The sequence below is a fragment of the Anser brachyrhynchus genome, assembly GCF_964034855.1.
Source record: "Anser brachyrhynchus genome assembly, chromosome: 2".
NCBI lineage: Eukaryota > Metazoa > Chordata > Aves > Anseriformes > Anatidae > Anser > Anser brachyrhynchus.
This window is the reverse complement of record NC_137695.1, coordinates 91,345,502-91,370,968: the sequence shown is the minus strand read 5'-3', so window position 1 is coordinate 91,370,968 and position 25,467 is coordinate 91,345,502. Positions and strand designations below refer to the sequence as shown.

Below are 25,467 nucleotides of genomic sequence, written 5' to 3'. Positions count from 1 at the left end.
CTGTAACCTGAGGCACCTCACAGGGGAAAAATAAAACCTGTCAGCAATTTCCACCTCTTCCTGCAAGGGATGAACGCTGGCGACCCTGACCCACAGCTGCTTTGGCTCTTCTGGATGCAAGGCAGCTGAGGTATTCCAGCTTCTTGCTTTTTCTAACGCCCTAGGCATTTTTAAAGAACCACCTCAGTGGATGTGACTGTCCCAAAGGCCACAACACAACCAGCTGAGCCCTCTTGTGTGTAGTCTGTCTGGGCCAGTGAACCAGGCTTACTTCACCTGGCAGTCATTCCTGCAGTAATGACAATTTATTTTGAGAAAATTAAGTGCATGTTCCAGGCAGCCATCCCGGTATCCTCAGGAGTTAGCCTCCTATGTAATGTGAATAGTCCTAGCTAGAGAAACCTTGCTTAGAAAAGTCCCCTGTCTATAGGCATCTTGACATACACTGGCAACTTTTTGTTGCTTTTTATAGAGCAAGTGTCTTATAAAATGCAATATGCATGAGAAAAGGAGAGAGATGAAAGCAGAATTGTAAAGAAGGAGGAGGTCCTCAAAGTCCCCATGGTGACGTAAAGGGGAATTTACAAGGTCATGTTGAGCCTGCTTTAAAATGTGCTGATGTAGAGAGGATGACGGGAACTCTCAGAGACAACTGGGAATTGAGTCACTCGTCCCTGCCTGCTGCTGCCTCCGCCTGTGACTAATGTTTGCAGCTCACCTTTTTCTTCTTTAAGCAGCTGATGCGACCGATGCTGACTCAACTCCAGGGGATGGAAACGCAAGCCAGATTGAAGCCAGAGGTGATCTTGTTTCCATGCATGGGGTTTTATTTTTCACTGTTTGATTAGGATCACAGCCACATCAAAGGCACTGGAGAAAAAAGAAGGCACATTTTTTTGCCCTTCACAAAAGGTCTTCGGGAATTTCAGCTCTACCTCAGGCAAGGGGGAGGTGATGAAGTCCACATCTAGACCAGCCAATTCATTTCCCTCCCCCTCAGCCTCCCCCTTCCCATCCCCACACTTGTCTGAGCCTTTCTGTAGGGAAAAGATAGGGGAAGGTGACTGCGACAGATGAAAGTGGTGTTAGTTATGTCAGCTGCTCTTGGAACTGGAGCTGAGGAATCCGCCTACTGAGAAATACAGCCAGAAAATAATCTGTCCCAAAGAGTTACTGCAGTCTCTGCGTAGGGCACCTGAAGAATCTTTTGAAGGGCGTCTTTTTTCTTATTACAGTAATATTTTTCAGGTTCACAAGGTGAGCACTGTATATGGGATGCAGCTGGCTACGGTGATTAATGGCCCTTTCTGCTAAGAGTTCCTCTGCAGATCCTTTGGCATTTCATGTATTCAGCAAAGCTTATTTCCACTTAAATGCAGTCTCTCTTGGTGGCTCAGTGTCCATTTGGGCCCTTGTAAAGTATATCTGCATGCTAGTTAATCTCTGCTCTTGTCAAGGGGTCTGCCTATGTCTCTCTCAAATGCTCCTCCTGTGGTGCTTTCTGTCCTTGCTGCTCTGATTGCAGTTCCAGCTGCCAGTGCTGGGGAAGAGAGGTGGTTTTTTTTTTTCGTCTTTTTTTTTTTTCAGGACTTCAACATCAGCAGAAATGCCTTTTAAAGAAGAAACAGTTGTTGAAGCTGTGGCAGCAGGAAGGTGCCTTGTGGTGGATAGAGAGGGTGATCCTCTGTGGTGGGTGGTGGCGATGGCAGCTTGGGCAACAGCAGTTGCACGTCCTTGCTGCTGCAGAGTATTTGTAGCAACATAGCTGTCAAGAGGTAACTGAACCTCTAAATTGCCTTCGTGTTCACACGCTGCTGTCCCCTGGTCACAGGTTTTTGCTTGCTTGATAGCATAAGGGAGGTGACAGAAAACCAGAGCTACAGATTGCCTTCCTGTTGGCAATGCCGCCACTCCATAGTGTTGGCATTACTTGCTGCCCTCTCTGACCGTCCGTCCCTGCTGTGTGCTCTGAAGTATGTGCTGAATGCTGCTGCTTGCCCTTTTTGGTGGTCAGACCAGCATTATTTCATAGAGTTCTCATCCTTCCCCATGTGGAGTTCGCTGTTAATTTGGGATTCGCCACAATAGCACTGCCTGCCCACTCACACTGTGTTTTGCTTCTGAGTTGGTTTCCTCCTTTTCAAAGCTCTCTCCGGGTTGCTCCAGGCTAGCTTCGCTGTTTCGCTCTGCTTCTGGGCATCTCGCTGACCTGCCTAACAGCTTGGCTGCGGCTGGTGAGATGTCTGGCTCCTCTCAGCCTCATAGCATCCTGCGTCTGGTGCTTGCAAATCTTAGCTAAAATGTGTTTCCCCACTTCTGTTACCTAATTCATTTCTTCTCCCCTTGGATATTACTGCTAGGATGGCTGACATTGCATCTGTTCATCTGTTTCAATGTGCCAATGCAGCTACCAATTTTGGTGAAAGCAGTGTTTGTGAGTAGCCACAGTGGTCCACAATGGTCCTATTTAACCATACAAAGCAGCTTTAAATATAGTTTCTTCAAAAGTGTCTGATGAAGAGACAATGAATTTGGTGAAAAAATGCCTCTGATTTGTGTTGTTAAGACTAGCAGGAAACCTTAATCTCTGCTGCCTCTCTTGCTTTAGGTTTTGGTGCCCTGTATGTTCTTGAGGATAGTATCTGAACTTTTTGCTGTGCAGCCCAACCTCTGTTCGGAGACTAACTTCCTAAGCTGACACTGTCTGAAAAGTTTGGGCTTGTGCCATCATTGCCTTTGCTTCAGGAACCAGAGTGAAGTAAGTGTAAATGTGCCTGAGTGTTTAGTTGACTTGCCTTTTTTTTTTTTTTTTTAACTTGCATCTCTGTATTCCCAGCCCAACACTATGGGTAATTTGAGTGAAAATGAACAGTGAACATGGTGGCTCTTTGGAGATGGAAGATGATGTGTTCCAGGAGCATAATTGCTAGACACAGGCTTGAGATACAAGGGTACAGCTCTGAATTCTTGTGAGTTTTTAGGATGGTTAAAACTGCAGTTTGGTGTCAGAAATAGGATGAAGAGAGAGTTTAACAGGTACAATGAGATCTGAGTTCCTCTCAAAATGCACATTCTTCTGATCTAGGGTTTAATTTGTATTATTTGTAGTGCTTGTGATGGTACTTTCAAGATCTCTCCTTGAAGTGGGCTGTGCCACTGCATTTGCACTGGCGTGTGTCTCTGGTGCAAACACAGCAAGTGCACTGGTGCTTGATATTTGTGTGGACGGAGGAGCCAGAGGAAGGTAAAGCAAAGCTGTCAGGTTGGAGGAAACTTATGGCAGAATGGGGAAGTCCCTCTGACTCCTTCTAATCTTAATTTACAGACTCCATTGCTATTGTGTTTGTTACTGGTGATGGTGGCAAAACCAGAGAGATGAAGAGGGTTGGAAGATTTCAGTCCACCTCTCTCATTTCTGTACAGAGAAGACTGAGAATGACCCAGGCAGAAATGAGATGGATTTGCAAATGTTTGGCAGCCTTTGAAACAAGAGCGTGCATTTTCTATGTGCGTGCACCTTTTTCAGAGGTCATTGCTGTGCGATGGGGAGGTATTGCTCATGCAAACCAGGATGGCAATTTCAGCCCAATGGCTGGAATTCACATAACTGTCAAACTAAACGAGTCTGGAGCACAAGCAAAAGTCATTTCAGAAGGTTAAATCATGAAATAAACACCACTACGTGCTTTAGGCTTTAAATTGTGAATCATGAATGTCAAACACTTGAAGGTATCAGCATAGCATGCTATTTATCACAAAACAAACAACTTAACTCACTGAACACATTTGCAGAGGTCTCGTTCGTCTCCCACGCTTGGCTTCCAGGCAGATTCAGAAGTACTTTTGTAAGGAAGGGCTCCTTTGCTACAGGATGGAGAGGCATGAAATGGCTAACCTTGAATGCAGGTATTGTTCCAGAGGTGCTCTGCAATGAAACAATGAGTATGCTCCACAGCCATCTCTTGAGACTGTTTATTCCCATGGCATACCTGAGAGCCAAGCACAGGAAAGCCTATTAAAATGAAGAGGAGCCGTGTCGTGCTGGCACACAGCAGAGAGGCTTCATGCGTGCCTTCTGCTGCTGCACAGAACGGGGGGTGAGGGGAGCAGCAACAGGTCTCAGCACGCCTGTGTGTGCAAATGCTCCCCAAATATCATAATATCAATAACCCTGCCTGCCCCACTGCTGCTGGAGGCAGCCTTCAGCCCCATCTCTTCTCTGCAGCATCCCTCCTGTGGGTGCGATTTGAAAGTCAACTCCAAAGGCAAGGCTGGGTGATTAGTGTGTCTTTTAAGCCCAAGCGTTGTATCTTAATCAGTCTGATTTACTATCTGATTCAGCACATTAGCTGCAGACTGTGCAGCTTCCCAAGCTCCACGGTGTAATGAATATGCATGCATTCAACAGTTGCAATTAGCAGGCAGCCACTGCTGGGGAAAACAAACAACCTAGGGTCTAATTCCACCCTTCCCATAGTGACTTCACTGGGAGAGTAACTAAAATGCAAGCCCCTGAATTTGCCCTTCAAAGCAATGGCAAAGAGGCCCTAATGTCTCAAAGACCTATTTAAGTGGCAAGGTTTGGGTCAATTCTAATTTTACCTGAACCAGTTTGCCTATTCCTACGTGGCCCAGACAAGGAAGTTGAAAGCACAGAGCACGTACAGTACAGTACCTACGTCAGTGTTTGCTTCAGGACTGGCCATTTGGGTAAGCTGCCTCCTCTCACTGAAAGAGGTAGAATTAATTATTAAACTTCAAGAAAGCAAAAGGGTTAAGCCTTTCCTTTGGGATTCCCAGTGGATAGATTCAGCATTATGCAATTGTCATGAGAATTTGAGGCAGAAGCTCCTCGAATAACTGGGAAAAATATGCACAATTAAAATTATATTACTTCTCTTGTCCTTCAGCTTAACCCTTTGGTGGACTGTAAACTGAAATACTTTGTCAGAGGCTTTGAAGGAATCCTTACACAAAATCGAAGCTATGATTCAAACCTTGGGTTTAAGTTGTGCTCATAGCCAACTGATTCACAAAGAAACAACAACATATAGTTATTTCATATAAAACATTTATATTTAATAACAATCTGTCAAGCATTCAAAACCATGTGTGAAGTGATTAAAAAAGCTCACAGAATAGTAGAACATTGTGTTTTATTGCACGCAGAAGCAGAAAGTGAGAGCCTGAACTGCAGCAAAGGAAATCTGAACCTTATCCAAGTCTGAAGGAGATAAAGGTATCATGCTGGTTTGTACATACAGGAAAGGAGACTGAATTGTATCACTGCGTAGGTCTGCTTCATCCCTTCATGTCGCTTTCCCTCTCCTCTTCCAACAACATCAGCCTCGTCCTCTGAAGTTCTGCATGGACTGGGGCTGCAGAGTCTTTTGGAGGCTGCTGACCCAGATGTGACTAACATAACTACAAATGCCTGTCCCTGCATCAAAATCATCACCTTGAATTCAGCCTAAACCAAACCACCAATATACAGAGTGTGAGTAGGTCACGATAGCTAACCAGATGGACGTGGTGACCAGTTATGGAGCATCTGATCAAACTCACCCTCCTAGGTAGACTTTGAGTAACATCCCTTGTTACTGGCTCCCTGCTGCATACCTGTCCGCTTCTGTGGGATGTTTCTAAAGTTTGAACTGGGGCAACGTGTCCGTAACACACACAGCAAATGTGCATTTTGCACATGTGAAGTCTGCAACACAGTCAGAAGCAAAGCGGTGCTTGTGCTTTCCTGGACAGACGCTGCTAAGTTTGGGCCAAGTCAAAACCTCTTTGCAGAACGCGGGGCCAGTTTCTTTGCCTGTTCTTTGGAGAGGTGCTGGGTGTCCAATGAGAAGGGAGAATAGCATGCTAATGCACCTAAAAGTGACCAAAAAACCCACCACCACCAAATGCTCACCTCTCCCAGATGGCTTGTCCCATTTGCCTTCAAGCTTTCCAAGAAAATTACACGTTCCATCAAACCTGGCCAGTGGAAATTCAAGGAGGCTGGTTTGGCTTTTGCAAAGCTAAACAGTGACAGGGAGACAAGATCAGGCTTATAATGACAGGATATTTTCTACTTAACTATGATGAGATTAGCTTCCCTGCATAATATGTGCTGACTCTGCAGAGGCTTCTAATTCACACCACTTGCATTTATTTATATATTTTAACAAAAAGGCAATAGCTGTGCCTGTTTAAAAATAAAGCAGACTTGCTCTATTCACCCTCTGCCTCAATTGTTTGTCATTTTCCTGATGCACAGATGGAGGGGGGGGGAATCTGCTGAAGTGCAATTTGGAAGTAAGAGTGGGACAAGCACTTTAGGACTGATCCTGATGCCTGCTCTAGAGCGTGAGTGCTATGTCTGGGGGGGTTTGCAGGGGTTAGGGAGCTGCCAGCTCTCTCTGTTGGGATGCCTATTTTGTGATGAGTGGACCTGGCTGTATCACAAGTCGCTCCACCTGGTCATGAACTGGTGGAAGACTTTCTGAGGCTGTGTTCAACCTCAGAAAAGAGCATGTGGAAAGTTGGGCAGTGGCAAAAACAGGGTCAAAACAGACTGAAAAGCTAGGTTGTAAGGAGCTGGAATAGAGCAACGAGATAAATGTGCACGTGGAGATTGCAGTTTAAAATTCTGACCTAGTGCTCCACTAATTACAATACCTGTCTGAATTCATATCAAATGTTTTGTATTAGATGTACTTGTTCCATGCTGTTGGTAGTAGAAGGAGTTTCTTCTCCATGGTTCAAGATGCTTGCTTACCTTTAGCTTAAGGAAAAGAAATGTGTTTTATGGAAAGAGATATACTGAATTAATTACTGAAGTGCAGAGGGAGGGAGGGAGGGATGATGAGTACAGTTTAAAAAGAAGAGTATTTGGCAGATACACATTGCTGGTCAATTTGTGCTCTCAAGTAGCTGCTGAGATGTCAACTGGAAAGGAGACAGAGAAAGGAAAGGAAGTTATCTTCATGTGCATAAAATGTTAAGGCTGCTCTGTAACCCTCTCCTATCCACTCCCTCTGAAATGAGAGTCTGAGTGGTTTGCAAAATCTTTTCAAATGAGCCTTCCCTGTTTGAAACACTCAGAAGTGCAGTGTGACAGGCCCTTAACAGCAGTAGGCACCATATGTAGCAGTTGCTATTCTTTGTGTATGTGCTGTGCATACATACGGTCAGCAATGAAACATGTGGATGGGAAATGAATGAAAAGCAGCCCAGGAACTTGCTCTTTTTTTGTTGTTGTTTGTTTCCTTGTTTTCACTGTATGAGGCAAGCGGCTTTATGCATAATGTGCACGTCCTTCATGAGTGTGAGAAATAATAACGTGGAGCATTTGAAGGCAGTTTGTGGATTGCCTGCCCAATTCCCTGAGGTGTGCCTCGCTAATTTTATTCTTCCTTTAGGAAGAACTTTTTTTTTGTTGTTGTTACTTAAAAAAAGAAAAAGAGAGAAAACACAATGCTTAATAAATGCTGTTGCTTCTTAAACAAGCACAGCTGAAAATACAATGGGAGGAGACCTCAAAAAGAATCTATTTCAATGGTGATAATATTTTTGAATGGGAATTCTGATGCCGGGGTGAGGATGTTAGGCAGGGACTGGACTGTAGGGAGGGCTGGCAGGGTTTGGGATGTCTTCCTTATAGTTGCAGGGTGGTCCTGGCTGGGGAGCAGAGCAGCTCACATCCGTGGGTGCCATCTGGTTGTGGAGCCAGCCCCTGGGGATGACCAAAAGAGGCAGGATCCTGGGGAAATACAGGGGAGATCAGCCCTAGTGGGAGCCTTGGGTGGATGTCAGTGGCTTGCTCCGTCTCCTGGTCTTTGCAAGGTCCCTCCTGGTGCGGGGCATTAACCCCACTCTTAGTAAACGGAGGGTCCTCCCCCCCTTTCTCGCAGCCCTGCACAGTGACTTACTCGTGCTAACAAGGAGTTCCCCTCCCATCCTCTGCAGGGACAGATTAGCCTTGTTTTACGGCGAGTAGCAGCAGAAGCACTGCCACTCTTTGCTAACACAGAACAAGCGGCTCCCCTGGGAAAGCCAGCCACTACAATCCGTTTCACCCTGCAGGAAAATAGGACCCCAGAGGAGGTGCGTGCCTTGCCCAGGCTCACCTGGTGAATCCGTGGTGGTGGGGCTCAGCGCTTGCAAGAGCTGAGCTCGTGGCTGGTTTGTGTTATCCATCAGTGGGGCCCAGCACACCGCACCAAAGCAATTGTTACCTAAGCTTGCACGGCTGGCTGCTCTCGGTGCTTCGGCACGCTCCCCGTGCATGCATAGTGACTGATGAATGCACACCCCGTTGAGTGTTATTGCTTCCTTAATGCGCTGCAATTTTTCCCCCAATATCCTAACTGAGACTGATGGTTGCTGTTGAACATCCTTTCTCCGTTTGCCACAACCTGTGTTTATTTACAGGAGAGCATTTTGCATCAGCTGTCACTCCGTTCTCACCGAAACTGAAGTTTCAAGTTTGCAGAACAATAAAAGATATAAATTAGCCATTGTAATTAACTGAATGGCATGAGTGAGCTTTCAAATTAGGATGCTGTTAGGTCCTAATTTTACAATATGCACATGAGAGCTCAAATGAAGCTCATGAAGCATGCCAGCGCAGAGAGGGGCTGGACACTGGTTTGGAGCACAGCCTCCATGGGTGGAAGGTGGTGTTTAACCTCCCCATCAGCCCCTGGCATGCAGGCAGGTGGTTGAGCCCTTCGTCATTTTGATAGGCGGTGATTTGACACCGGCAGACAGGAGAGGCAAGAGCATTGCTCTTTTTTAGGTGAGGGCAGGCAATAAACCTCTGGAAGGAGAGTTAAAGCTAGCATCTTGCACGAGTTATAGACTGCAGAAAATCAGAGGGAGGAGGACTGACTGTGACTACAGCTGAGAGAAAGTTTATGTGGGCAGGGAACATATATCCCCAGATCAGGAGCTTCCTCGGGGAAGGATGCTGTGCTTAGGAGTTGAGTCCTTGAGGTGAGGCTTTGCAGGAGTTTGGACAGCTTGTTTGCAAAGCAAAGCAGAGAGTGAGCCCCTTCACAGCTCGTTAAAATCCCAGGTGGATATGCAAACTGGTTTTTGTGCTCTTTCTTATAACTGTTTGGGGGCTTTGACATACCTGATCTGTATTTATATCTGTGTAAGTCATGTCTTCCTTTATTTTTACCTTAACCCTTGTCTTTTTATTGCAAGATGGTGTCATGGTAACGGACCCACAACTAAGATATCCATATCTCGGTGTCAGGCAGCCCTTACAGAAACATGATGTTTGACTGTTCCCACAGCTTTCCAGCAAAACCAACACTGTTTTCTAGGGTGCCTGTGGAGCTGGAGAGACTTCATGACAAAGCTTCACAGTGAAAAGTTTAGAAATGATAATTTGTGTTTTCCAGGAGGCGAGTGCTCATTAATGCTAGCTAGTGGCTCCTTGGCATACAGTATGGAGGTGGAAAGAAAACATGAGTTTCTGCATGGCCCAGAAAGGTCAGGAAGCAGCTCTGCTTGTCTAAATCTTTCACGGAACAGTTATCTGTTTTGATAAAATTTTGGATTTGGGAAAATCTGTTGCATTTATTATACATCTGTTTTCTGTGGTACTGCATTGTATTATTGTGTTACATTAGTATTTTGTACTGAAATGTTTCACATTACTGTAACAAGTGATTATTTTCTTACCGGAGAAAGTGATTATCAAAACAAAATGTTCTGATGGTTCCAAACCATCTCTTTCCCCAGCTTTTCATTACATGGGAAATCTGAGAATGCTTTTTTGAAGAAAAATCACACTTCATATATATGACCAGGGCTACTGTAAGATTGTACTACATGAACCTTCAAAAGATTAGCAAGCATTTAAATCAAAGCTGACTGAATAAATTGTAATGAATAATTTATTCAGTCAAGTTCTCTTCTATTCTCTCTTTACCAGTTTGTTTTCTAGTAGATTATGACTAATTTTGTTGTTGTTTGAAATATTTTACTAATAATTCCTGTAAATAATTTGATCAAGAAAAGTGCCATCAAATTGAACAGAACATGTAACCATCAAGCAGAATTTCAAAGGGAATTTTGAGGTACCATAGGATGTAGGTATTCTTGAACTGCTTTTTGCAAAAAGGAAAATGTCTCAGCTCCACAGATGCTTGAAATAATTTCTAAGTTTTCTGTTTTCATTGATATTTTTATATGTAAGGAAAATAAGATGTAAGAGTCTCAAGCTATAGGTGGGTGTTAAAAAACAAGTCACTGGATGCATTTGATATTCAAATTTCCTTGAATTTTGTTTACACTTACAAGATACATAGCTTGGATGATTGAATGATCTCAGCCTTCCAGATAAGTTTCTTATGTGACTCCTCAAGTTTCACCAGGGGAGGTTCAGGTTGGAAATTAGGAGGCATTTCTTCTCACAAAGAGCAGTCAGGCATTGGGATGGGTTGCCCAGGGAGGTGGTGGAGTCACTGTCCCTGGGGGTGTTCAAGGAAAGGCTGGATGTGGTGCTTAGGAACATAGTTTAGTGGGTGACATTGATAGTGGGGTGATGGTAGGACCGGATGATCTTGGTGGTCTTTTCCAACCTTAATGATTCTGTGATTCTCTGCTTATACTCAATTGCATGTTAAGTCCCAGTTTTCAGCAACATCCTAGGAGCCAGTCTTTCAAGGAAAACTTCTACCCTAAAGTCTTCCACAGGCACTTTTGCTGTGAGTAAAAATGGATAAAGGTCTTTTCTTTTGACATATCAGGTCTGGAAAGATTTCATGTTTCAGTTCCACATACTGTAATTTCTGAGTAAAGTCAGAGTTGCTTGTTTTGGAAAGGCACACACTGGTATTTTTCAATGGCTAAACTGACTTCAGCCAAGCCAGTCTTGACCAACCACCTTCTGCACAGCTGTCTTTTAGAGAAGGAGACCTATGAGCACCAGAGTCTCTCCCTGAAGCTATGTGATATTGATGCAACAAGGCCTGTAAGTCCTGCATCTCAAAACTCACGGTGTGCCTGAATAATTTGCTGAGTGTATGCAGATTTCAACATGTGCTCTTTGCAAAGTATAATTGGCACCACTGAAAACTGACTGTGAATGGAGGAGTCTGGACATTTCAGGCACTGATCAGACATATTTTGAAGATGCTGCACCCTGCCTTGAAATTTTATGATATTTTCACCAATAGATGAAAATTCACTAAATATGAAGCTTTCTAAGGATTTTTTCTTGCTTCTTAAGTTCAGCTGAGTGAAGCAAGCTTACATGTTAACTGTGTACACAGAATTTTGATTAAATGGCTAACTTAGCATTACTTTAAAGTCTAATTTTAATTGGGGCTTTGCTAGAAGCTAGAATAATTTTCTTCCTTCTTCCCCTATTAACATTGATGTGGGTTGAAATGTCTTTGTATATTGCCATAGCCTGTTCCTACAGAGCTAAAATCATTAGCATGAATAACCAGTGAATGGAGATAAGCTGCACTGTCCCTCCCGAACACCAGTTCACCATTCTTACCCCTAGGATACTTTTGTGGAACTTTCTATCCTCCTTCTATGCAGTTTGACTCAACTCCCTGAAACAGAAATAGTTTCTCAGCAAAGACAACTCTGTTGGTTTTGCAGGCAAAAGGTTTCCTGCAAGAGTCATTGGACTGTGTCTGGAGAAGACGTTCCTCCTCAGGAAGGACAGGAGGTGCCCGTGGTCAAGGCTGGGGCAAGTGCCGGGGTCAGAGGAATACCTGGACCAAGCCATTGCAGAGCATCCTGAGGTCTGAGCGCAGTGTGAGGAGCTCACCCATGTAACTGCTGCAACAATAAAATTGCTTCCTCAGGCATGTGAAGATCTCCAAACAGAAATTACAACCGGGTGATAACATGACCGAGAAGCAGCTTTGCATCTGGTCTCCAGTCATCCTGGGAAAATTCAGCTATGCATTTAATAATGGTTTTCAGAGCAAAATAATTGCCTTGGGAAAGACTTTCTTTTTCCAATATGTTTGATAGAGGACAAATATAACTTTCAATTGCAGCTTTCTTGGTCAAAGACCATCCTGGACACAGATGCCTGTGCAAGTGCTTCAATTGATTTTGAAAGGGCCAAGGCTTCCCTCTTTCCCTGTTTAATTTGTCTCGACAGGGCTCCATGCACTCTTGGCACTAATTCAATGAGAAATAACTGTGTGCTTTAGCAAAAAGAGACTTCAGGATGGTCTTGTCAATGCTGTGAAGCCAATTTAAGCAATTTTGACTTAAGAAACGTCTAACAACCTTTTCACATACTAGTAAGGTGGTTCAAAAGAAGTTAGTGGTTTCAGAGTGATTAATGAAAACTCACCTCACACTTGGAGCTTAATTAATTCTTCTGTTAAAGGAATTAGGGCTTTTGCTGTTAGCTGAAAGTGGGCCAACCTTCAAATAACATGACACGTACCTTAGAAGGAGGAATATTTTAGGGCCAGTTGGTCCTGTACTATCTTTATATGCTTTGCAGGTATTTGCACGTTTCTCTTCTGCCACTTCAGATAAAGACCTTACCCTGAGCAAAATCTGTTCCTTAACAACTTTGGTTTATTCAGCAGTTGCTTCACGCTCTGTGAATGATGCAGCCCATAAGAGTGGACATTGACTCTTCTCTGGTCATTTTAAATTACATTTTTTTTGTAAAGAGTTTAGGCTTACCCACAGTAATCTTTTCTGGTTTGGGATTGAAAGGCATTTCTTCAAAGCTTTTCAGTTCCCTTAAATTCTCTGCTTTATTAACGTATCAGGATAAATAAAGAAAGTCAGGACATTTTTCTAATACTTTCAATGTATTTAATAAGAAATGAAAGAGGATTTCTTTTGTTCCTACAGCTATGGCTATTGAAGCAAGCTGTCGTAGTGACAATTATTTCATTTTTGATAATTTTGTTATTTGAGAGCAGCTTAGAATGCTATACATACTGTTATGACCTGTTATCACACAGGAACATAAGGCAGTGAACAACACATGAACAGCAAAGTCTTGTACAGGCAGGGAAGAAACAATGATTTTTAAGCGTAAAACACTCAGAATACTAAAAAATCTGTTTTAGACATGTTCCTCAGCTATAGGCTTTCTGTGGGTCCTTGGAACTGTTGTTTAGGGTCTAATCTTCAAATACGTTTAGGTATGCAGCTCTCATGGGATTAAACAGACTTCACTGACTACGTTGGCTTTATCTCTGTGAATCTGCTTTCCACCAGGCAACGATGCTTCTTTTGTATACCTGTTTATTGCAATTGCAAGCTTTGGATGAAAAGCACTTTGTCTTCATGTGTGCCACTTCATCAACTAGCAAATTGGAGTCAGGGAGCAAATATATGGAGACCAAACACAGGTTATTCTGCACTGCATACGTACGTGTGTGCATACATATCCTTATGCAAGTGCACGCTATCTCTCCAGTAACCTTTTCTGTCCCTTCTTAGCTTTGTCAATGTCAAGGTAAAAATGTGTTCTCTTTGTTTCTTGTCTTTTTAAGCAGTTTTCCTGGCCCGTTGTTCTTCATTTTTCATTTGATTTGAATCTAAGCTGTGAGGAAGATGAACCTTTCACCTGCTGAAGAACATCACTCTTGTGAATAAGAATCTATATTAAAAGATGTTAAAATTCTCTGCAGAAATGAGTGTTTTAAAGGTAGTTAGATCTATTGCCTTTCAAATCTGACTTTTCATATTGCATTATATTGCTCAGTATAATGTGTGAAACATGTAAAGGGTATATCAGAGCGCTATGGATGTGTTTCTGACTATGTGTTATCTACTATATTACACAACATGAAATTTGTTTAAAAAATTAGACAACAAATTCTTTCAAAACAGGAATGGCACAACAGAATGACTGAATGATCATTTAAATATCATAAAATATGGAAAAGGGTATGCCTGCATATTTTAAGCATAGCTTTTCCACATACTGACTTTAAAAGGAAATTCTGCAAAACCCCTCAGTTTTACTATAAGCAAAAGGAACAGAATTCGGTTCCATAAAACTTTTTTCAATGAGATCTATATAAATCCTTAATTAAAACACACTGTCTCTCCCAGTGCTACAGGAAGTCAGATAATAGAACACCAGCACCCAACATGCTGCTCTGGACAGACTAATTTCCTATTTCATTTATGGGCCTAACAAATAGTTCACTTTCTCTTCATTACATCCATATACATCTTTCTTCTTCACAAAGATAATATAACAGCAGGCACGGCAGTCTGTGCTTAAAGAATTGTCATTTGTAAGACCATGAAGTGTTTGGTATGGGTCTATAGGACCTCACCTAATGAAGCCAATGTGAGCTGTGGTTTTGCTCGTGAGCATGTATAGCCCAGGCTGATCCAACTGCTGGAACCAGATAGCATTGGTTTTGAAATTCAGAGGAGAGGCTGTCAAATTCTTCCTGGATTTCACATCATGAGAAAGGAATCCAGTAGCTTCCATTACTTCATTTCTTCTTCCAAAAAAAAAAAATTTGATCTCAGTGTTTTGGATATACAGAAGAAAGGGAGAGTCTCTGACCTGCCTGCCTAAAACCGAAGTAGCCAGTATACTGCAGGAAAACAAAAGTGAGAGAAAATCCAGGCAAAGTTTATTAATCTGAAAAATAGACAGAATCATTTTTCTTTGTGTGTTGATCCTGTTTATGCTCAATGTGTTCACATATTAGTGGAAAGGAGATTTCAATCAACAGTTTATGCAGCATGCCCAGTTTTCATGCATTCATGTGTGACCTTTTCTTACCCTGCAGGTACAATTGGTTTCTCAGTGACATACATTTTATTAACTTTTTCATGCTGGGATTGCATTGAAGTAATGCTGCTTTTGCCCTCCAGAGTCGCATCAGGTGGCAGACTTTCCAATCGCAATTTACAGAAATGGTCTCCTGCAGACTTCCTGGGGAGGATGGGGATCTCTTACTGGGTGGAGAAACTATCCGTGCCTCTTACAGAGTTGGCCCCTCATGAATCATGAGCAATTTTGTTCTGGCGGGCCCTTTAAAGCTATTTCCATTTTTATAAATCCTTCACTGCTCTCATCTTGACTGTACATTGCAGTGGCACTGCACAGCTCTGAGATCCAGGGATTTCTTTTTCTGTCTCAGCCACTCGGCTTCATTGCTCCCCTGTAAAACATCCATCTCCCCTCCTGGGAGTCAGCGAGAACAGTGTAGGGCAACCAGGAACAGCAGCAGGGAAAACTGAGAGAGGATGTAAAAGGCAGAATGACCAAAGTAGGCGAGGAGCCAGCGTTTTTGTCCAGGCTGGTCAGCGGGCCAACTCCGGGACGAGCGAGAAACGCAGCGGTCCACCAGCCTGCAGTGCAAAGCAGCAGCAACATCACTTTCCTTAACTGGGGATCTGATCAAAAGCCTGCTTAGGTCAGTGGAAAAAGACTTCCACTGAGATCAGAAGACTTTGGATCTGTCATCCAAATGTGCTCCACCTCTGGTAATTAAAATAACCTTTGCTGCTGCTTGTTCCTGTTAACATTAGAGAACCCCCACTTCTGTTACGGAGGATGTGGGCTTGCATATGAATAACAGGTGGGGTGCTTGCAAGGAAGCAGCACTCCAAAATCTGGCCTGTAAAACATTTGTTACTGGTAAAGATGTGAGAGGAAGAAAAAACCCAGACTGGTTCTCAACCTCTTGGTGAGTTTCCAGAGCAGCATGAGGCAGCAAATCCCTAGTTTAGTGGCTGCAAAACAAGTGCTGTTCATTTGAAAATGCCATGAAACAGAAGTCCAGAGCTTTGTTATTGCTGTTTTGGAAGTCAAAATGATGAAACGACCTGCTTGCTTTCATCATTGCTCCACCAATGAGTTCCTGCACCAGCCTTTGTTAAGGAAATGGGAATTTAGCATCCAAGGCCTCTTCTGAGATCTCGTGAAATATTGTGGACATTAAGAAAAAGGATTGCAGAACTGTAATTATTCTCTGCTGTTTCTTTGGTCCAAACATCACCAGGAGGATAATTTTTTAAGAGGGATAGCCTGAGATATGTAGTCGATGTCTGAGTATAGGCTTCAGCTGTAGGGCCCAGAGAGGCACAAGTCGTTCATCAAAACCCACTTCTAAGGCTCTTCCCAGCTGGCTGGATGTTGCATAGCATCCCAGACCGTGCTCACGTGGGGCTGGAGCTGTGCTTTTGTTTCTCACTGTCCAGCATCCAGCAGGTTTTGGATGCCTCTCAGCAGTAACAGTGCTTCCAATCAGTAACAACAAAATAAAGTTTCAAGAGCTCACATTTTGGTGCTTGGCCCACGTCGCTTTATTAATCCAGAGGTTTTATGTGGATATTGGCAGAAAGCTGAAGAAAACTCACAGCTTTTTCTACAAAGTGAGAAATTGCAGAGGACCGATCTGGGAAAATGCAGTAAAAGAACACAAAAAGAACATAAAAATATTTTATAAAAGAAAACTATTACCAACACAACACTGCCCAAATTTGTCCTAGACATAGAGAAGTCAGAAGCAGATCTGTCTTTTGTCTTCCAGTCACACAAGTTTTGCTCACAATCCACAGCTAATTTTACAGCATGCTCAGAGCTACAGCTGGGCACATAAGAGCTGGAGAAGCCCAGGAGCCACCAAGAGTGTGTCACCACATCCCCACAGGAGGGACATTTTGGGGAAAATCCTATGGCAATCAAGCTGTGGTGGCCAAACTGGTCAGCCTGAAGAGAGAGCTCTGAAGGCAAGGGCAAGCACTGCTCCTCTTACTTGCAGGTAAACAGCCATTGCTACCTGTAGCATTACTGTGGTTGTTGTAATGCTGAAAGCAATGAGGTCACGCTTTAAGTGGGTACTTTCATCCGTATTTACCTGTATTTTACATGTTTTTTCTCTGTTCCTCCTCCCTTGTCTAGCCCTACCTGCTGGTAAAAGCCCTGCTGCTTGGTGTTTCCTGGAGGGAGCAGTCTGTTTCAATTACCGTGGCAGCAACAGCACAACATCACCGATAACAAATAGCTGTTGTGCTCCTGGCCACAGAAAAAGGCACCACTGGGAGATGTGCCTCCAGTTCACAGGCAATAGTCCAACTACTTATTTGTGAAATTTAAAATGTCACCCCTGCCCTTGCAGTCTACCCTGCCATCTACAATCCCAAATGAAAAGGTGGTGATCCTACCCATCCCATACTCCCAGATTTACAGGGGTAAAAAGGGGCTTCATGAATTCCCATATGGGTAAGATCACCAACAATTAACACACTTCCACCTATCTCAAAGCAGACTCCAGCAACCATTCACAGAGATGTCTTCAAGGCAAGGTCTTGGTTTCTTCACACCTATCGATGAGTGAAGCCTCACCATAACCTGTGAAAGAGAGAGGTCCTCCTACTCCTCTGCCTCCAGGTAGGACAAGAAGAGGTGAGGCAATCTGCCTGGAGCAGCAGGAAGCTGGTGACAACCAGAAGCAGACAGCCCTTTTCCTGACCTCCAGGCCCACATCCTTCTGCTTCCAGACCGTCCTTCTGTCATGGCAGATTAGACGGCTGAGCACTGCAGCGCAGTGAGAGCAGAGGTATAAAATAACACAAGCAAATGGCTGTGTTGGCTTTGCACTGTAGTTTCGTAGGCTTAGTAATGTATGCTCAGATTCGTATTTACCAAACATCCTGTGTTAGGATTGCCCTGGAGTCTCTGGCCATATTTCTCTATGCACCAGCCTGTAATTTGTGAAAACACTACTTTTGCTTCTATTTTTGCAACGTGTTTCCTATCATTTCCTTCATGGTTATCAGGGCTGGGTAGTTCTGCAAGAGCTCAGTCAGTGTGAGAGGAACCGGCAGTATGCAGGGAAAATGACAGTAATGGCAAACTTCAAAAGGTTCAGAGGTTCAGACAGAGGCGTAAGCTTATCTGAACCTCTTTGGTGTGGAAATTGAGACGGAGTCTCAAGAAAAAACCAACTTGCTCGTAAGACATCTGGCAGATCAGAGTTTCAGCTGGGTTTGAAGTAACTTGAGAGTGACCTTTCCTACACTATTTCCATATTCCTCCTTCCTGTCCACTACGAATGAGAAATCACAGAAGCTCCTGATGGTTTCAGTACATGGGGGCAGGCTTCCCACTCCCCTGTCCTTTTTCCTTTGTTGCCTTACGGACAAATTAAGGGGCTGGGGCTGTAAGCAGCAAAAATCCCAGCCAGACAAAGTATCCTTTTTAAGCCTTATGAGAATGTTTTGGGTGTTTTTGGAGTTTGAGAGAGGAAGCGCACAGAAGGTGAGTGATTAAGGGTAATTTGTGAAGGGGCAGCCAGACCAAGTGGCAGCCTCATAATTTGGAGGTGATGTAAGAGTAAAAGTAATATAAAACTGTGAGGGATAAATTCCACCTGACTTACACCCCGTGTCACTTCAGAGAAACTGATGGCTTGGACGGATTGTAAAAAGAGTGCAGATTTTAGCCTTTTGTTTTTATGCAAGGCTACAAATTCCCAACACTGAGATTGTTGCCCTTGATATGAAAGTCGCATGCTATGATTCAGTGGTTTTAGCTTTCCTCAAAAAGCTCAGTAATCACTGACTGTACATGTGTATAATTATTCTGCTGGAAATCTCAATCCATTTTTTTAATGTGAGAGTCAATAGTTAGAAGTCTGTCAGGTCTACTCGTTATAAAACCCTGTTGTCAAGAGTTTATATCTGGGTTGTAAACATTTGTTCTAATCTAAACAATTGCACAGAAAAGACCCTGCTAAAGGAGGTAAATTGAAAAAAAAAAAAAAGAGGAAAAAATCCATACGGCTGTTTTTAGTTACATGTCCTTTCATGAGAGAAGTACGAGGCATCCAGATCTGCAGGCTCAGGATGAGCACCAGGCTATGATATTTCCCTTCTTTCTGCCAGCAGAGGGAAAGGACAGGCTGCTATTATTCTTTCCTCCTTCTGATATTTCAAATATATAAAGATACAGCAAATGTCAGGAAAATGTGTCAGAGCCCCCCTTGCCGTTGCAGAGGTTTTGCTGATGAGACCCATCTGCCTGCGGTGCCCGGGTCTGCCAGCCCTCACCTGGATGCCCCGTGGGTGGGTTTGGTCACAGCCTGGCACCGCTGTCCCAGGCTGTCCAGGCACTCAGCTGGTGACTCTGCACCCAGGTAAAACAGGAGTGAAAGTCTGGTTTAGTGTCCAGGGTGATAAAGAATTTGAATCCCATCTGGCAGAGGGGCATATGGAAGAGCTAAGTCTCTGAGCCCTGAGCACCGCCACCTCCACTTTCTAGTATGGCAGAGTAGTCATGCTGAAAATAACTTTTCCAATTTAAGCAGAGAAGTCTCTGATGTTTCTGCTTCCTCTCTGAAAGCAGGCGTGAAAGGAATGAGTCAATCAAGAGGAAATCTCTGGCTTTTCAGTATGCCGTTTCAGGCAGGTGTGGTGCTGTGTCTGCTTAGTAACCAGAGAAATTATTTGTACGCATCATTAGACATCTCGATGTAGAATTGTTATGGCTGGAGAAACACCTTTTGCAAAACTGGATCACTGCGTAAGTGACTCCCTGTAATAACAGCATTTTTAAATGGCCCACGGTTCCAAATAGAGCAATAAAGCATATCAACAGTACTTAGAAAAACAGTCGTATCCACAAGCCCCAGCTGCACTTCCCTATGGGACACCACGCTGTTAAGTGCGTGCAGGCTAAATAGGCTGTGTAAATGGAAAGGAGGATAAAGTGGCTTTCTGTGGCGAGGTGCTGGATAAAAAAAATCCCGGAAAGCTTTTTGCTTCTTTTCGTGGGTGTTCCTGCCTTACAAAACAGAATCTGAGGATCAGAGATTCAGACTCTCCCAGGCTGTCCGTAGGAGCACCAGGGCTTGAATGCATAGTTTCTTGAAACACTCATAGGTGCAGCAAAGAAGGGTCTGCTTCCCCCAGTCCTCATCCTCTTTCTAGGTAGCCACTGTATATGTTTGCCACATGCAGTGGCCCCAGTATCTGTTAGTTAGTAGTGCATAGCGCCTACAAAACCCACAGTAGGCTGGAAGGGAAGGTCTGTGGTCCAGCCTCCTGTCCAAGCAGAGTCACTTCTGAACTTCTGTCCAGGGTTTTATCCAGACAGGTCTTTGAAACCTCCAAGGACGGAGATTGTACAGTCTTTTGAGGTATCTGCTCTAAAGTCTGACTGTCTTCATGGTGGAAAGTTTCTCCTTATAATCTGTGTGAACATCCCCTGCTCCAATTCATGACCATTGTACTGTTCTGCCACCACACATCTCAGTAAGAGCCTGGCTCCATCTTCTCAACAACCTCCTCGTAGGTACTGGCAAGCTCCTGGTAGGTCCCCCAACAACTTCTTTTCTCTTCCCAAGGCCAAACAAACCTTGTTCCCTCTGCATCTTTTCATGCAACAAGTGCTGCTGTCCCAAAAGTGTTGGTGGCCCTTTGCCCAGTTCACTGTGTTGGTCAACATCCTTGTACCTCGGGGCACAAAGCCAGACACAGTATTCTCCATTCAGCCTGGCAAGTGTCAAGTAAAGAGGAAGGAAATGACATTGTTATTCACCATTCTTGATTTAAAGAAACTCTGGTAGGAAATATTTTTAGTCCTTTGTGGTATAACACGTAGTCCAACCCTAAAATCAGAGTGAAGCCCAAAATGTTCCTTACAACAATGCTGATAAAATATTGCTGCAGATGTGAAAAGGATTTGCAATGATAATAGTTCACTGAATGCAATTAAGAATTTCTCATCCTTCATCTCAACACTGCCGGGTCTCTTGTGCATCAGAGCTGGGCTGGGCAGGTGTCACTGTGTGAGGGAAGGGAGCAGCCAATTCGGACAAGCATGTTGAAAGAGGGTGGCCTTGGGATTTCCCAAGACTCTGGAGGTGCTCCTGAGTGTTATGTTGCTAACAGAAGTGCATGTTTCCAACAGGGCTATAAAGCCCAATGCTGTTGGGCTTCTAATTCACCTTTGGGAGTTTGAAGCTTTCCCTGTATCACTGGCATCTAAGTCTGCTTTGTCAGGAATGGCAGACTGTGGCAGAATCAGTAATACCTCCCAGACCAGTAGAAATTTTAAAACATTAAAATATACGTGTATTTGAAAAATGCCACTGACAGACAGCTGAAGTTGAAAGGCTCTGACTTTATTACCCAGAGTTTTGGTGAGGTTGGTTTATTTATTTATTTATTTATTTATTTAATCCTTCAGGCAATGCTTCCCCACCTCTCGCCCTCAAATCAGATTTCATTTCTTCAGATTTTAATTTCTGGAGAATAAACTGCCGTAAATCTTTGGACAGTTCTCAGAAATGTGATGGCTGCTGTGTCAGGCATTTAGGTTGAAGAAATGCTGCAGATGAAACGATGGAAAATAACCCATTGCTCGCTTTTATTAACTAATGCTTGATTATTTTTTTTTCTAAAATGACAGAACTATAACTGATCACAAGCTAGTGTTTCATCTAGGCAGAGAATAAGCCAAAAAGTGTCAAATGTAAATAGCTAACCCACTGGGATAATGTTACTTTAAACGTGTTGGGGGATTTGAGTATATTCTGTGAGATGGCATTTTTGGACTTCTTCCCATTTTCAGTCCTTTGTTTTGAATGCGGATAGGTTGTATGATCATCGCTTTTGCTCACAAAAGCTGTCTGAATTCAAAATGAAGCATTTCAAAATTAAAAAAGGCAGAGTCAGGAAGATGGAGACAGTCAGCAGCCCTCTCGGAGAGGCAGTGGCATTGCTCAAAGAGCTAACACTGAGACAGCAGAGCATCTGCACAAAATGCTATGCATCACTAAATACGATCTTCAAAACCTTACAATATCTGCCATACAAGCTACCATCCTGTCAAACATTTTTGCATTTGGTCTTTTTGCAGCCGAAACCATAAAGAAAGCTCAAATAAAGTTTCAACGCTTTTTGCTATAAAACAAATACATCATCTTTTTCATTTCACCTCTTTGTTCTAAAAACCTGGCTGCTTGATCAAATGCTATGCTTTCACAAAAAAAAAAAAAAAAAAAAAAAAAAGTCTCCCTCAGGCATACAGCAGTCTTGGGAAGTTTTGGCTCAAGATACGATATCTGTAAGAAAATGAAAACAAGCTCTTGGAAACAAAATTTTGCAGCAGCCATAACTGCACATTGCTACCTTAATTATTACGTGGGAAGAGGCAGTTAGATATTTAGGAAAGCTGGGGAGTTCGTAGTACTGCCGAAAGAGTGAAATGGGGCTGGCAACTGCGATAAGGATGGGGGAGCCTGCAGAAAGAAGCACAGCCTCTTTTCAGCTGCGCATCGGGATGTGGCTGTGCAGTGATGGGCAGGCAAAAGCAGGTACTTTTGTGTCTTTTGTAGCCTCACTGGTAAATCTTCTTCCAAAGGGAAATGTCAGAGGGCAAATAGAGCCAGCCTGCTCTTTCTCCACATCATTCAGATGCAGGTCTCAGTCCCAGACTGGGAGATGATGTTTAGCCATCAAAAAGGTAATCTTGTATCCAGCTTGACCTGTTTAGATGCTGGTGACCAGACAGCCTGCTGCTTCGTGAATGTATGTGAGCACACATCTCTTTTGGGTGGTTACCCACTAATAATCAGAACTGCACTTATAGCATAGAGGTTGTTAGCAGATGTTAAGATTTCAGTCAACTCTGAACCATCTCTGATTTAAATCAGGGGTCTAGAAATGACAGCTGACCATCTCCATGACCTCTCAGCAGTTATATTAGCATTTAATATATCAGATTTTTCTAAATATATATGTTCTGTCACTTCTATGTTATTCTGTCATTATTTCCTCACCTTTATCTACCTATAATTTTCTTCAATAAACTGGCAAAATTACTTTCTCACTCATTTTCAAGGCTGGAGTAAGCATTCTTTAAACAGATGTTAAGCATTAAAAATAGCAAGGAGTAATGATGAATAATTGGGATGATCTGAGCGAGAGATGACATGAAATGAAGGAAATAATTTGCAGAGAAAAAAAAATCTATTACCATCAGTAAGACAAAGTAAAGTAAGAAGATAATTGCAGAAGTTACACCAACCAAAGAGCTGTGGCAGGACTGGGCTTTGCACACCCCAGGTCACGTTAAGATGGCGAGTGAAAGGGCAGCTTGCAGCTAGTGGTAAGACTGTCTTTTAGGCAAGCCCACCCCAAACCCCGATACTGGGGACACGTCTGAGATGTCTTGTGCGTGACTTAAATCTGCACTATTCTCCTTTTCTCTAATCTGTTAAGTCTGGGTTTGCTTTTTCAAGAAGCACAGGACAGTCTCACTCCTTGCCCTTTTTGTTTTTCAAAGGATGTATTCAGGCTGTGGTAAACTCATAATTTTTGTCAGAGTTGTCTCCGTGCCAGTAATGGAGCTACAGGTATCAGAAGAAGTGATTGTATTCAACCAGCCCCCAGCCCCCATTCTGCAATTTTCTCCATGTAGGACATGTGATAGATGGCAGGATTGAAGTCTTATCATAACACAGCCAAGCTGTATAATGAAACTTTAATGTCAGGCTCTCTCCTCACAGTACCTTGACACCTTAAGCATTTTTGTCTTTTGTTCTTTGAAATCTCCAGTTTTTCTAATTAGGTTGTCTGGCATCAAATGAGGGTCTCCAGTGTGGCCCCCTCAGCACTGAGCAGGCAACAAAGTCCATCACCCCTCTTAACTGTGAGCTGCTGGCTTTACAGTGGATTCTCATCTCTCATTTGTAAGCAGTAAACAGTTTGCTGTCCAGTTTTGTCCTTCCTAAGTGTCTGATATTGTTTATTCTGGGTTTCTCCTTCTCCTTGAATGACTCCAGTTTGGGTTATTTTCCCGGGATGTGTTAGTAGGTTTTTTATTACAGTGAATTTCCTTTTGTTATGTTTTGCATGTAATTCTCCAGATATACATGTATTATTGTGGTTTTGCCCTTTCTCTTCTGTGCATCAGTGTGCACTTTGCAGCCTCTTTCACATCCCTAATGAGGGTATTAGTGCCAAAACTGAAGGGAACCTTCTGAACATTTTGGTTCTTCTTCCTCATCACTCTCTCTCTTTGCACGTTTACATAGGGCCCTTTATCAGTCTCTTTTCTGCTGTTGCTCTTTGTGTAGGTCCTGATTATAAAATCATTTCTGCTCATCGCTATACTTTCAGAATGCAAACAGGTCTGTCCTTTTACCCAGTGGTTGCTCAAAACTTACTTGGAGGGATTTAAGCATGTGCTTAAGTGCTCTGCTGAAGGGAGGCTTCTGTTTCGATTTCATTACTTTTATCCCATACCTTTTGATTCTAGTCTTATATGTATAAAACATCAATAATTCCCTCTAGAATGGATTCTTTCTTTATCCCATGTCACTTGTTGCTCTTGTTTCCAATGCCCTCTTGAAGTTTTCTAATAGCTCTTTTTGTACTGCTTGGTCCATTATTTTACTGGAGATTGAAGATAAAAGTGCTGGGCAGTAATTGCCAAGATCATTCTTCCTTCGGTGTAAATCAATACTATATTTGCTTTATTCCCAGCCTTTGGGACTTCCACAGTTCTCCATGACTTTCAAAAATAATTGCCAATGGTTCAGTAAATTAACTGGCTAATTCCCTCATCACCTTAGGATGAGTGCAACCAGACCAGCTGTTTGATCTGTACAATGGATATTCAAAATTTCCAACTCTTCCTTTAAGCTGAACTACATTAATAGCTATTTGTATAGGATTTTCATTATTCCCCTATTGCCACATCCCCCTTTTTCTTTTTTTCCATTAAAAAAAAATTGTAAGGGGGTAATTTAGACTTTGAAGAAATACTTGTGTTTTCATCTTCCTCTTGCTTATTAATGAAATTACTTTCTGGTCAGCTTTCCTTTCCTCTACAATATATTTGTGAAAGCCATTCTTATTCCCCAATACTGCTTGGGTTAGCATAAACTCAGCTAGGTTTCTGCCGTCCTTGACATTTTTCTTTCCTCCAGCTTCTCGTCTTATTTCCTGCTGCTCATTCCTCGGTTCTCTTGCCTCTAAATGAAGCAGCTTGCACTGCTTTCCCTGACCTATTCCTAGAAATAATTAGAAGGGTAGCGGGGCCTTAAGGATCTAGTCCATCACCAAATTCTGTCCCACATCTCCCAGGCTGACCTGGTCTCCTCTCATACCTTGAGTTTCTCACTTTTACTTATTTATCAGCAGTGGAAAAGGAATAGCTGTAATGTAGATATTTATGACTGACTTTTCAAGATATTTTTATCTTTCCAAGAGAAAAATAATAGGCAGGTGCCAAGACAAAGAAAGTCCTGTGCTGCCAGTTCTTTTGAGGTCAAGGCAGAGACCCTCTCTGGAAGTGGCTGCCCATTTTCTCTGTAATTTGTAGCTGCGACCTTGACCGGTGTATGATGTTAGAGCCCAGGGCTCTTTTGTTGTTGTCTCTCTCTCTCACTCTCATAAGGGCACCAACCTACATGACCTAGCAGGACCTTTCCATCTTTAGCTCTTTGAAATGGTTTTCCTTTTATAGAAGCTCTC

At 43.0% G+C, this 25,467-nt stretch overlaps 1 long non-coding RNA gene across 2 annotated transcripts; it reads left to right on the top strand.

Annotated features, from left to right (window-relative positions):
• Nucleotides 1-368: 368 nt before the first annotated feature.
• LOC308191300 lies at nucleotides 369-19,601 on the top strand. 2 transcript variants are annotated; one of them, XR_013947879.1, is made up of 4 exons: nucleotides 369-800; nucleotides 1,588-1,775; nucleotides 2,609-2,758; nucleotides 11,620-19,601. It is a non-coding gene; the product is annotated as an uncharacterized lncRNA (long non-coding RNA). The 2 variants fall into 2 exon arrangements; XR_013947880.1 differs by lacking the exon at nucleotides 369-800 and having other exon boundaries at nucleotides 1,265-1,775.
• Nucleotides 19,602-25,467: the final 5,866 nt, after the last annotated feature.